General features: G+C 36.7%; 1 long non-coding RNA gene across 2 annotated transcripts in view; it reads left to right on the top strand.

The window, feature by feature from the left end:
* Positions 1-5715: 5715 nt before the first annotated feature.
* The window catches only part of LOC143268155 (uncharacterized), a 90712-nt gene continuing 82993 nt past the window's right edge, over positions 5716-13434 (top strand). Inside the window, exons 1-3 of one of the 2 annotated variants that reach the window (XR_013043841.1) lie at positions 5716-5882; positions 9401-9458; positions 11363-11401. This is a non-coding gene — a long non-coding RNA (uncharacterized LOC143268155). The remainder of the gene's footprint in view (positions 5883-9400; positions 9459-11362; positions 11402-13434) is intronic. The other variant, XR_013043842.1, reaches the window with a different exon arrangement.

Genomic DNA, 13434 nt, shown 5'->3' on the forward strand with positions numbered 1-13434 from the left:
TTTTTAAAACAAGGAACTTGAAGAACAAAATATTTTGCCAAAGAGGAGCAATTTGCAATATTTGCATCTTAGAAGCCCAGATGGATGCTCTTTGATGGGATTCTTAAAAGTGGTAGGAAGTGGGTCTTAGAAAATGGCCAATGGTAAACAGATGGCATTGGCTTATAAAACCAATGGGCCTGGGAACCTGCTCTATCTCAAGCTTGAACTATGGAAGCACTTTAGTGATCTAGTGGGTCCTAACAGTGGCTGCTATGGTTTTCAAAGAATCTCTTGTTCAATTATGAGAATATGTATATTCCTGTGTGTATGTCAGTGTGTGATTGGGACATGAAAAAAATGGTTTTGTTTACAAAGTTACTGATATACTGAAAATAAGAGGAAATGAAGAAATAGATTGTCTATTTCAATGAATCTAGTTAAGGTACCATTTTTACCACAAAAATTCCATTCTTTTTAAGAAAATAAAAACAAACAAATGACAATAACAACAGAAAGCTCTTGCATTTGTCCCAAATTGTGTGATATGCAAATATTTACCACATGTATGGTTGACATGATTGTATTCAAGCCAGTTGTTTACTTCCATTATGGAGAGTGAAATAAATTTTCACTAGGCCCAGAATACATTAGGAAGAATTCTAGTTTTATAACTAAACTTTTTCAGTAATGGTGACTTTTAAGTGTGGACTGAAATAACTCCCAACTGATATAACCTACTAATACCCTCATAGCCATGGTTATTTAGGTTTTTTTTTTAAAACACACACACACACACACACACAGCAAAATTAAGATTTCTAATCTAAAATTAGTTCACTTTTGCCAATTTTCTAATGATTTTTTTTTGATGACCTCAAACTTCTGAATATTTTGGTCCATCATTTAAACACATAAACTGTCCTATCTAACCAAAAGCATACTCATAAAGTCAGGAAATGAACACATACATTTCACTAGAGCCTCATTCTAGACTTGTTCAGGGTTTCATAGCCCCTGCCCCAAATGTCCTTTGTAGCCATATCTCCATAATGTGAAAGATACATTAAACTTGTCATGTCTCTTTCATTTTCTGTAATGTTGGAAGATATCCTAGGATTACCTTGACTTGTACTATCTTGATCTTGGTACATTTGTAGATTACAGAATGTATTTTTGTTATTATCTTTGAGATTATCTCCTCTTATGTCACAAATTAGGTGTGTCTTGCTTTTGTGTTCAGGATCCAGCTCACATTTTGCATTACTAACAGGGATCTCACAGAAGTAGAACTATCTTCTCATTGTATTTTATTAGAAATACCTTTCGCATGGTTGCCCCCATTACTGGGGATGAGGAGGCACTTTAACTTTATGCAAATATTCCATTCTTATAAGATAAATTGTTAAAAGGTCTTATTAATAAAAACCTGGAGCCAGATATTAGGGTTAAAACTGAGAGATCAGAGAAACAGGATAAGCCATAGCCAACCTTACCTCACTGACACTTCAGTCTCCAAAGAGACCTACTTCCTGTATACCCATGCCTATATGCCTTTCTGTCCTGCCAACTCACTTCCTCTTTCTGCCCAACTACATCACTTCCTCTCTGGCTCTGTTCCCCAGTGTGGCCTTGAACTCACAGACATCAGAATGGATCTCTGCCTCCTGAATGCTAGGATTAAAGGCGTGTACTACCATTGCCTGACTTTTATGTTTAAGCTAGCTTTTTCCTCTGATCCTCAGATAATATTTTGCGGAACACAATATATCACCACACATTCCTTATCAAGATTCTATCTATAATTTTAGGATCTCTTGATAGTTCTTGGATGAATTAACTATTATTTCTGATTACCATATGGTGACGTGTGTGTGTGTGTGTGTGTGTGTGTGTGTGTGTGTGTGTGTAATTCAAATGTGTGTGTGGGTGAGTGTGATAAATGTAGAGGCCAGGGCGTGACTTTGGCTGTCTTCTCTACCATGCTCTACCTTATACTCTTGAGATAAGAGATCTCACTGAAGCAGAAGCTTATTTTGTCAGTTAGACTGTTGGGTCAGCCAGCTCTCAAGAGTTCCCTGTGTCCACCATGACTTCTGTGGTTACAGGTACTTGCAACCATGCCAGTCTTTTTCCATGGGTCTTGGGGCTTCGAAGTCAGAGTCTCATGCATGCAAAGCAGTCTTTCCTATTTCCTGAGCCAACTCCACATCCTAATGACTTAAAAAATGAAGAGTTTTTCTGAAATTGTTGGATGTCATCTTACTGAGAGAAAAGGTATGATTTTTGCTCTGTATAAATTTTCCCTTTGAAGTTGAAGAATACATACATACATACATACATACACACACACACATATATGCATGTATGCATGCATGTACATATGTACATATGTATATATAACCTAAGTGGAATAGCGGGTTTCTAGATAAAGGAAGAATCTAGGGTCTGCTGAAACAATGAGGCATCTGCCATTCCTTTGTCAGGCAGAGAGAAGCAGGAGAGCTTGGAGTGGGAAGGTCAGCCTATTTCTATGACACTCCTTTTTTTTTTTTTTAAAGCTGACGTTGTTTCATGTTTCCTGTTTCTATGGAAGACATAAATACTGAAGGTGAGTAACAGGGAAAATGCTGTTATCTATACATCCAACAAACATCCATACGCTTTCAACCGTTCTCACACATCACCCAACAGTAGCGGCTGTGGGTTGGGAATAGCACCAAGCCATGCTATGTTCTCCTATTCAGTGTCCTCAGACTTTAATCCCACTGTTACATGGAGCTTTAGTCTCATCAGGGCCTGGGCTACTGATAAGGAATATGCATATTAATCCCCTCAGTTTACTGTAAACTGAGAGAGTTAATTTTTCTCTATCTGTAGGATTAATGGCAGTTCACTCATTCTAAGACATTACAATTAGTGTTGACCAAGGAAGAATGTCTAGGGGAGGAGAAGGAATTAAAAGAGATGAGATGGGAAAAGGGTGAGAATCTCCAGATATTGTTTTTATGTGTTCATCTTGTAGCTAAGTATCTTTACGAATAATGTTGCAAGTCCTAGTGATTTTTTTATTTCTTTTTAAAAATATAATCATTTGCTATGGGTTTCCTTTTAAATCCATATATTTAAATTTATAATATAATTACACCATTTTCCTACTTCCTTTTCCTCCTTCCAAGTCCTTGCTCATTCTCAAATTCAAGGTCTCTTTTTCTTTAGTTGTAGTTATGTGTATGCATATGTGTTCCTAACTACATAACTGCATCCTCTCAGTCTGTATTACGTAACCTGTATGTACATGATCTCAGAGCTGACTGCTGAATCTTTCGATAACAAACTTGGTTTCTCCCATTTTTAATGTTCCCCAGACCCCTCTGTTCTGTCTAGGGTCAAGGCACCATGAGCTTTGCTCTTTCCATGTTAGCATGTCCATTGATTTCATCATTGCTCAGGTCTTGTTTAGGCAGCCATATTACTTAGTGAGATTTAGTGGATGTAGCCTCTCTGACATTTCTAGGAGACACACTCTTACAACAAATTTTCTGTTTCACTAGCTGTTATAATCTTTCCTGAGAAACATTCTCTTGCTGGATCTCCCACTAAAAAGAAGGTCAGCTGGTTGCTTCTCGGCCCCTCTGAGCTAGCAGGTTTCCATACCAACATCTAATTCCCAAGTCTATATTGGTAGATAGAACAATTAAAGACTTAATTAGAAACTACATTTGGCTGCAGCAGCAGAGCCAATGCTGTCAGGACCAGAAGTTCTGCCAGAACATAGCCTGAGTGGTGGGGCACTGACTGCAGGGCTTCAGGGCCATGAGGCCACAGATGGTAGATAAAATATCGGTAGATTCAATAGCAGCTGATATGCTAAAGGAAAAAAGTGAGAAATGTTGTGGGATAATCTTTTTTGTACATTATAAAGATGTGTCTGTTTTACCTTATCTGCCAAGGCACCTTCTGATTGGTTTAATAAAGAGCGGAATCACCAATAGCTAGGCTGGAAAGGAGGGCAAGACTTCTGGGGAGAGAGGAACTCAGGGGGAAGAATCAGAGAAGAAGGTATTTGCCAGAAAGACATGGAGAAGTCAGATGTACAGTATGGGAGACAGAAAACAAGCCACATGGCAGAATGTAGATTAGTATGAATGGGTTAATTTAAGTTATAAGAGCTAGTTGGTAATAAGCCTAAGCTAAGGCCAAGCTTTTGTAATTAAAAAGACTCCATGTCATTATTCTGGAACTGGTATTCCAAAAGGAAATCTTGTTACAGTTTTATTTTTGGGACATCACGGCTTAGGAACACAGATTTGGTTACTACAAATTCTATGTTCCAATGTGGAGGCACTTTCATGACATACAGTCTTACAGAACAAAGGCATAAGTCAAGGCAAGTTTAAAATACATTAGTGGGTACATCAGGCTATATAAACCTAGGTAGTTTTATATGAAGTCTTAAAACAAATATTACTTTTCCTAAAGGAAAATTTCAAAACTAAACATAAAAAATTAGACTCCTATTTTAAGAATTTTTAGTGGACAGGAGTAGGTCATATCTTCTTTCATCATTGCAAATAATAGATCCTAAAAGGGAATTTCAAAACACACTGTCAATCCAAAGAGAAGAGTACAGGTAGAGAAGAGCCAGAACTACTTACCATGAGTTGTTTAGCAAAAAGGCTGGCACCCGATCTAAAGATCTAAAGTGGAGTATTAAGCCACACCACACAGTGTGCATAGTGAGTGACCATGAGTGCACATTAGAGAAGGGGAAAAGCAACTCCCGAACACTGCTACATTCTCATATTATTTAAATTTTAAATGACAATCAAAGGCTTGACACAAGAGATTTTCAGGTCAGTGTGGTAAATATCCTGTCAGGTCCCAGCTTTGCAATACTGTTTTCACTGTGGGTAATAAGAGAAAATAAGAAGGGAAGACATTAAATATGAGGTTCACTCCCTGCTTGGATAATGTTTCCTGTTTGTGTTACTACATTTCAACCATAAAATAATTCAACATTTGGAATTCATATTGTACTTACTGCTTCCCTTGCTTTTAAAAACAAAACATTTTTGTTATTAGCGGTTATAAGTATATTTTTTCAATGACAGATTTTTTTTTTGTTTCCTGATAGATTTGAAAGTGCCACTGGAAGTCAAGAAAAATAATGAAACATTTATATCAACTGTCTTGATATTGCAATGACCTTAACTTCCCGAAAAGAAAAGAAAAAAAAACAGTAAAAACAAAACCAGGGTCTAAACTCTTATGAGATTTTCTAACCACTCTGTGCTTTAATATTTTTATAAAAGAGGAGCATGAATAATATTTGCTCCGTAGGGGTTTTATGAGGATTTCAGACTGGCCTATTTTTTAGTTAAGCTTGAGAAGCCCTTCTCAGAGCTTCTGAATTTAATTTTCTACTCAATAGGGTTATCCAGCAATGAATTTGTCAGCTTTAGAGGGCAATCACTGGTCTGTCAGCTTCCCATTGCCTTTTCCTTCTGACAACCAACAATGTACTTCATATCACCCATGTCTCATGTCTCTTAACTGTGCCTTGGAGTTTTCTCTTGACTTTAAATACTTTCATTGAACATGGAATAATGCCAGGACTGTAGCTTTCAATCAATGACATCATTTGCAAACAATGCCCTATCACATGCAATAATTGTAAAGCCTGTGCTATGCATTGAGTCCCACAGTTTTTCCCACAGAGGTAAAGTTTAGTGCCACTAATGGCAACCACCTTTTTTTATTTGTCTTATCTATCTCTCTTCTTCATTTCTCCATCATGGCTGCTTGCAAATGCAAATTTTTGACTATATGCGAATTTTTGTCTCAGAATGTGCTTCTGGGAAACCCAAATCCAAATATCCTGGGATACTTTCTCCAATCTGGTATGTATGATTCATGTAACTCCTCTGTTGAATCTCTTATCTGTCTAACCTGGTTATGGAAGGATGTCAAATAATGATCTTGGCTGTGCCTTAACAGAGGAGCTTGTAATCACCTGTATCTCTTTCTATTCTTGAGTGAGCTTTTGGAGTCACAAAATGAAAAAGCAATAGGAAGGGACATCATTTCAAATGAGATGCCACGGGAAAGTGTTTTAAAAAGTTGAGACAATGATATATGCTCTTAGGGTGTATGAAGGATGTTCTATAACTCACTGGAGAACAGTCAATTGTTAATAAATAGCATGGAGAGAAATACTCTATAGAAAAAACAACGCCTCCAGGAGGTGGTGGCGCACGCCTTTAATCCCAGCACTTGGGAGGCAGAGGCAGGCAGATCTCTGTGAGTTCGAGGCCAGCCTGGGCTACCAAGTGAGTTCCAGGAAAGGCACAAAGTTACACAGAGAAACCCTGTCTCGAAAAACCAAAAAAAGAAAAAAAAAGAAAGAAAAGAAAAAATACAGACTTCAGATAGACCAAATAAGTAACTATGCAAAGCTCTCATCTATAAAGGTTTTAAATGAAGCAAAATATTATTATCTTTATGACATAGAGCTAGGAAATCATTTTTTAGATAAAGCATTGTTGTCAAAATTAATGATACTTTGATAAAATAACAGTTAATCATCTATTTGTCATAAACAACAGCGCAGATACCACGTGCCGGGAATAGAAGAAATATTTGCAATATTGAACACTTAGAAAAAAGTTAACAAAAACATAAAGGTCATGCAAATCATGACATATTATAGATATTGAATCAGAAAAAAGTAGAACATGGGCAATACAGGGAAATAAAGAAGGAAACTCAAAAACTTTAGGCATAAAGATACACAGAATATATATTAGCACAGATATGAAAATTAATATCAGAACCAACATATATGTATTTTAGACTGGAGAAATCCATGAATTCAGTTCTTGTTGCATTTTGGTATCATAGTTCAGTCTGTCCAGATTGATGGATTACTGTACACTGTTAAGACAAATAACACACAGACTTGTTTAAATCCACCAAGGTTTATTTATTGCTACATGTAGAGTTAATATCAACCTTCTGTTTCCTGCACTCAGAAGTCCAAATTGATACAGCACATCCAGTGACCATTATCAATCACTATCAGTGAAAAAGGGAACTATATCTGAAGAGAAAATGCAGGTAGAGATGGGATTGAGGGCTCAAGGATGGAACATTCCACAGATAAATAATGATGTATCACTTTTGCCCTTAATAAGACACAATACCTACATATCTTCAGTTTCATTGAGTAGTAGGAATCCTTGCACATTTTTGGGGGGTTGGAAGTAAAAACCTTTGAGTCCATATTGAAGAACAAGCTAGTCTTAATTAGTCAAGTGCATGGATAGAGAACAGCTCTATTCTTTCCCCATTTTTAGATGTTTTGTAACATTTTCTCACTGAAGGCTGAGGTCAGCTCTCCCTATGTGCTCCTCTCCTAGATTGCTATCAGACTTTAAGCTTTGTGTTCTATTAAACCCTTCACTGCATTAGCAGTTGGAAATAGAACTTGGTGTTAGAATTATCAATGCCACTGATGCAAGACATTTGGGACCCTTTAGTACTTCTTTAAAAAAATAAAACATTCACTCCTACATTTTGTTTTTGATAGTGCCAGGTGCCTTTTATTCTAAAAAATTACAAAAATTCAAAACTAAAATCATAAATTTCTTCTAGATGTTTCTCAGTTGTAGAGAAGAAGTGATGTTTAGTTCCTCTGTCTTCAAGACATGGATTATGCTGGCTGCCTGGATTTTTTTCCCCCTTTCCTCATTATTTGTAAAGTTCTCACCCTTCTGGGCCAAATATTTTCATCCTGTTGTGCTTCTTGAATAATAGTTTGCTTAGATGGCAAAGAAAAAGAAAACAAGGTATAAAAAACATCTAGAGTGAACCTTCTCCATTCATGTTTCTGAGCAATATTTGTCCAAATTCTTAAGGCTCTGATCCAAGTCAGAAAATCTGCCTGTGGCTGAAGCCTGTGGATGCTCAGTGAGCCATTGAAGTGCACCCTTGTGGAGTCTGTTTCTTCTTAGTAGGAATTAATCTTTTGGGAATGTCAGATTGTCACTAAGACAGATACTCATAATGAAAAATTAAACTTTGGTGAAGTCATGGAAATAAAAGTAAATGGGCAGCTATTCTCTTTTAGTGTTCTGTACCTTGCAGAATGTTCAGTTCCTTTAGTATCCAATGTTTGTTGACTCTAAACTTGTCTCTGTTGACTGTTTCCAACTTGAGAGTAATTTATCAGCATTGGAGACATTTAATGTTCTCCACCTTGTCCCTAGGATCTAACATTCTTAGTAATAATTTGTTTACCTAAAGAATACATAGATGTCAGCCCTGACTTTGTAGAGAAAGTGAAAATACATTGGGCCTCTGCAAATCTCAAACATAAATTAGTATCAAAAATGAGGAAACATAGTTTGTAAGGCTAGAAGCAAGCAAGATCCAATTATGAACTGAGGAGTGATTATCAGTATGAAGTAATTGTTCAGGGTTTGTTACTTAATTGAAAGTCTATTGTCTTGTGTTTCATAGTGTGACCTTATTTGGAAATATGGCCATTTCAGGTGTTAGGAGGAGGTTATATAAGAATATGTTTGGTCAAAATTCTACCACAATTGTTACACTCACTAAAAGGGAGAAGTTAGGATATAAACAAGCACCCAGGGAGAATACTGTGTAGAGAAAGAGTTAGGATGTCCAGTTTGGGAAAACCAGAGATTATCAGCAAACCACCAGCCACAGGCAGTGTTTGTGGCTTATTCGTTCATGGTTTTGGAAAAGATTCAACTCTACCACCATATTTACTCAGGGCTACTTCTCTCCAGAACTGTGAGTCAACAACTTTCTACTAATTGAACCACTCAGTTCCTTGTAAGCAAGTATCATCAGGAACAAGATTCTTGTTTTTAAAAGTGAATTCTGAATAGCTTAGAACATTTTCTATCATACTCACCTACAAACAAAGAGATGAGTCTTCTGATGTACACTATTAGGAATACCCAAGCAGCACTTGAAGCGTTACTGCATTGGTAAGGTTGTGTACATAAGGAAATGTGGCAGAAGGACATGTTCCTAAGGAGAAAGCTGGGTAAGTGCATGAAATGTCCCTGTTTGGTAACCTACCATGTTACAAACCCTAAGAGGATTTCCTCAAAGGTCTGATTAAGTGGTGCATAACCAGCTATACTTCCCAGTCTTTATTTTCTTTTTCTTTTTTTATTTACTCTTTATTTTCTGTATCCTAAGTTAAAAACCTTAGTAAGTTCTAGGGATACAGAAGTACTTATTTCTAAATGTTAGTAATTATTTGGTTCTATATTCTTTAAAAATAGGAAGACTCTGAGTGTCAGTGGCTGAAGCATGACTCAGAAACAAAAGCTGTGTTGACCACTGTTAATTTATGTGTTCTCACTTTTGTTCTTCTTTGTAGGGAGCCAATTACATGACAAGATGAAGATGTCACCTGGAGGACTGGTTAGGAGACTCAGGTCAGCACAGAGATGATCCCAATGCCCAGCTAAAGGACAGAAAGGGGATTCTTCTAGAAACAAAATTTCCTTTCCTTTCCTTTTTCCTTTTCTTTCTTTCAATGTTTTTCTCTTTTATTGAAAGTAGGGTTTTTTTTGATAAAATGTATCTTGATTATGGTTTTCCCTCCCTCTATTCCTCCCAGTTCTTCTCACCTCTTCTCCCATCTATATTTACCCCCTTTCTGTCCCTCATTAGAAAATAAATAGGCTTCTAAGGGATCCTGCAGGATAGATATACATATGAAATAACTGAGGCAGCAAGCACAGGGCCTGGATAGGTCTGCACCAGATGGAAGCCAGGGTCCTAGATTTGAAACTTGAAGTGGACATATGTTTCCATCCCTAACCTGGAATCTATCTGCAGTTTAAACAGAATTAATTATGTTTAAAATCAAGTGTTTATGTCATAACACAGGCATACACACACACACACACACACACACACACACACACACACACACACACAGAGAGAGAGAGAGAGAGAGAGAGAGAGAGAGAGAATCAAATGATAAGGAAAATGAAATATGAAATATGAAGTAGTTGAAGAGGATTTTTTTCATAATTCCTTGAAGGGACTATTTTGATAGTCCATTTTTCTTTTTCATCATCAAAATTGAAAAGGAACACTCATTTTAAATTAGATAGAGTGGAAGCTGTTCACAGGACTCTTTCCCTTCTGACGCTGTTGCTTTCCCACATCCTACACTGACTCGTTTGAAACTTCATGCTGCCCATTGAAAGCAAGGGGGAATTTTTAGACATATATTGACCTACTGGCATTTGAGGCTTGTGTGGGAAAGTATGCCTCAGCCACAGGCAATTCCTGTTGGCATCTGTACTGCAGCAGCATCTTAGCCCATCCTTCTCCTCTTCAAAGAGTAATGAAACACAAGCTTTGTGAAAAGAGAGCACCCATTCTGTGCTCCCAAGTAGCTCTCCTCCTAACAAGGGATGGCAATGAACTTGTGCTTCCAGATATAATAGGGAGGTTTTGAGCATTTATTTCACATTTATGGTAGCTGTGATGGATGCCAGACTAGTACTCTAATTTTGTCATTTGAGATGGTAAAACACTTCTTAGATTATCGGCAAGATCTGTGGAGACAACAAAGTTAGAACAAATAAATTACATGAAGAAGTACAAACAGAAAAAGGGAAAGGTGAAGAAGGAGACTCATGGGTCATACACTGTAGACTGAACAGCCAAATGTGTGGATGTGTTCACTCTCTACTTAAAATCTACGAATTTTATTTTGCTTTTTACTTTACTTGATTTTGTATTCTTTGTTTCTCCCTTCTTGTAAACAGATAAAAATTTGGTTATTCCAAAGAGCAATTACATATACTTAGGTGGACATACATTTTTACAAGACAGACTTTTGTCTTTGTTTGTCTATACAAACTTTAAAAGCCACAGACAATCAAACTGAATTTTTTATTTGCTGTTACTGGTCATCTAAATATTTGTCTACTCACTGAATTAAGATTTAAATCTGAATGGCTTTGAATATGCCAAAATAAAACCATTAAGTAGTGTTAGAAGTGTTGTTATACACAGTACACTCTGTAGTGATACACACAAAGTGAATGCTGTTCAAATAGAGAACATTTATATTTTGATTTTTAATTATTGTGTTTCAGGGGGTGATATGTTAGGCAAAAGCTCTGACTTTCCCTTAATTTTGTCATATTGTTTTTAGAAGAATAATTCAAAATGACCTTGTTATGGTTTGAATGTGAAATGTCAGCCACACACTAATGTGTTTGAACACATTTCCCAGATGGTGGCATTGATTTTGGAGGCCCCAGAACCTAAAGCCACCTTCTTTAGCCATACCTAAATCAAACCTTTTCTTTCTTAGGTTGTTTCTGCCCTGTATTTTTGTCATGGGATAAGAAAGGTAACTGATATAGAACTTAAGAAGTTAATGATGTTTGAATTTCTAACCCTCAATGAAACTTATTATTTGCATTACAACAGGTAGTTGCAGCCAAAAGAACTCAGAAAGGAAGGAGAAAACAGAAATTGAAAGTCTTCTATGAAAAGTCTTCTAGAAGACTTCTAGTAGACTAGTAATAATGCAGGCTAAATCATGAGGCAAACATGCTTAGCCTTTGAGCACTTAACAGGTCAAGAGTTCCTCACCTCACATGTTTTTGTTTCATCTTCTCCCCAAGTATTTCACAGCTGCACTTGGACCTCAGTGTGGTTGGAACCAAATCCAAACCTTTGTTGTTCCATCTCCTGTCAAATTCATAATATTGACATCGCTGTTGAGTGATCCTTGATATTCTCTGGATCTGTTTCCTTTTCTAGTGAACATTTCAAAGGAATTTGTTCTACCGTAAACTTGTGATCATGTTTTTACCTACCTGTGCATTGACCCATTGAGACCTCTCCCATTTCACTGAGAAAAATCAACAGGGAACTCTTGGCCTCCACTCACACATCAGATCTTACTCATACACCAGATCCCACTCACACAGCAGATCTCACTCACTGCAAACACTTGGTTCTTCTCTCCTTTTGTGTCTCAGCTTCCAGTTCTTCACCAGTATTGCCAGATGTCATCACATAAATTCTGTGTGGTCACTTTAAAAAAATATTGATAAAAAATTGCTAAGAATTCCACACTTAAATTTTTTAATTTCACTTTTATTTTGACTTTTGTGAAATGCATGATTTCAGTTTGTTTGATATCATGAGAAAAATTCTCCACAAGACCATTTCGACAAAATCACCTATATTCTAACTATATTTTATAATTAATTTCAAAGTAGAAAGTTAGAACACACAAAATGATGATTGTTCACTTTATCTGAATTTGAATTCTCTATTGTAAATTAATCAACTCATTCCCATAAAGAACAGTATTGCATTTCCCCTTCAAAAATGAAATTTTGATGGATGGCACGGAGACATGAAGGTAAAGCAAGAAGCTATACCTAATGGTATCAGCGTATAATCTCAGCTATTGAGGAGCTGAAGGCAATATATTAGCAAGTTCAAAGCCTTCTTGTTCTTCAGAATGAGTTCAAAACTGAGGAGGTGAACTTGATGAAACTATGTCTTAATACTAGTAACAAGAAAGAAAAAAAAGGAAAAATTTAAGAAAGATAAAGGAGGGAAGGAGAAAGAGAGAGAGAGAGAGAGAGAGAGAGAGAGAGAGAACACAAAATATGTTTTTTGTTTTTCTTTTAACATGGAAAGGAAAAAGGGGAGAAGGGATAAGAAAAATCAGATTACGATGGGCAGTGGTGGTGCACGCCTTCAATCTCAGCACTCAGGAGGCAGAGACAGGTGGATCTCTGTGAGTTCGAGGCCAGTCTGGTCTACAGAGCGAGATCCAGGACAGGCACCAAAATTACACAGAGAAACTCTGTCTCAAAAAAACAAAAAAATAAAAATAAAAAAAATGAAAATTAAAAAAAAGAAAAGTAAAAGCAGAGTAATACATAGGGTCAATATGACCAAAGCACATTGTATTCAGGTATGGAAATTTAGCAATGAAACCTCTTACTTTTGCTATTCTGTACGTAAGACAGACACTGCTAAAAATTATAAGCTTCAAAATGTCCAGTTTTAGGGTTTGGGAAATAAAACACACCCCCACACCACAGATTGTTGGTGGACCACATTTAAAAGAAAACATTCTTGATGATGAAAAATGTTTCCAAAGAGTATGTCATTGGCCTTATCTTGGAAAGGATCTCTTCCATGGAACATAATTACTCTTTAATATCGTTCACAATTGGAAACAGCCTCGTACTCCCATCATCTTGATACCAGTGCATGTAAACCCACCCTTCTCCCAGAACTGATTGTTGCACGACATAATTTGAACCAGAAATACTTAAGTAGGGGTAACACACACCAACATTTCTTTTTGAGTTACTTAAAACAACGGGATTTTTGGCAGAAAATTGTTGCTCT

This window comes from Peromyscus maniculatus, chromosome 12 (genome assembly GCF_049852395.1).
Source record: "Peromyscus maniculatus bairdii isolate BWxNUB_F1_BW_parent chromosome 12, HU_Pman_BW_mat_3.1, whole genome shotgun sequence".
Classification (NCBI taxonomy): domain Eukaryota; kingdom Metazoa; phylum Chordata; class Mammalia; order Rodentia; family Cricetidae; genus Peromyscus; species Peromyscus maniculatus.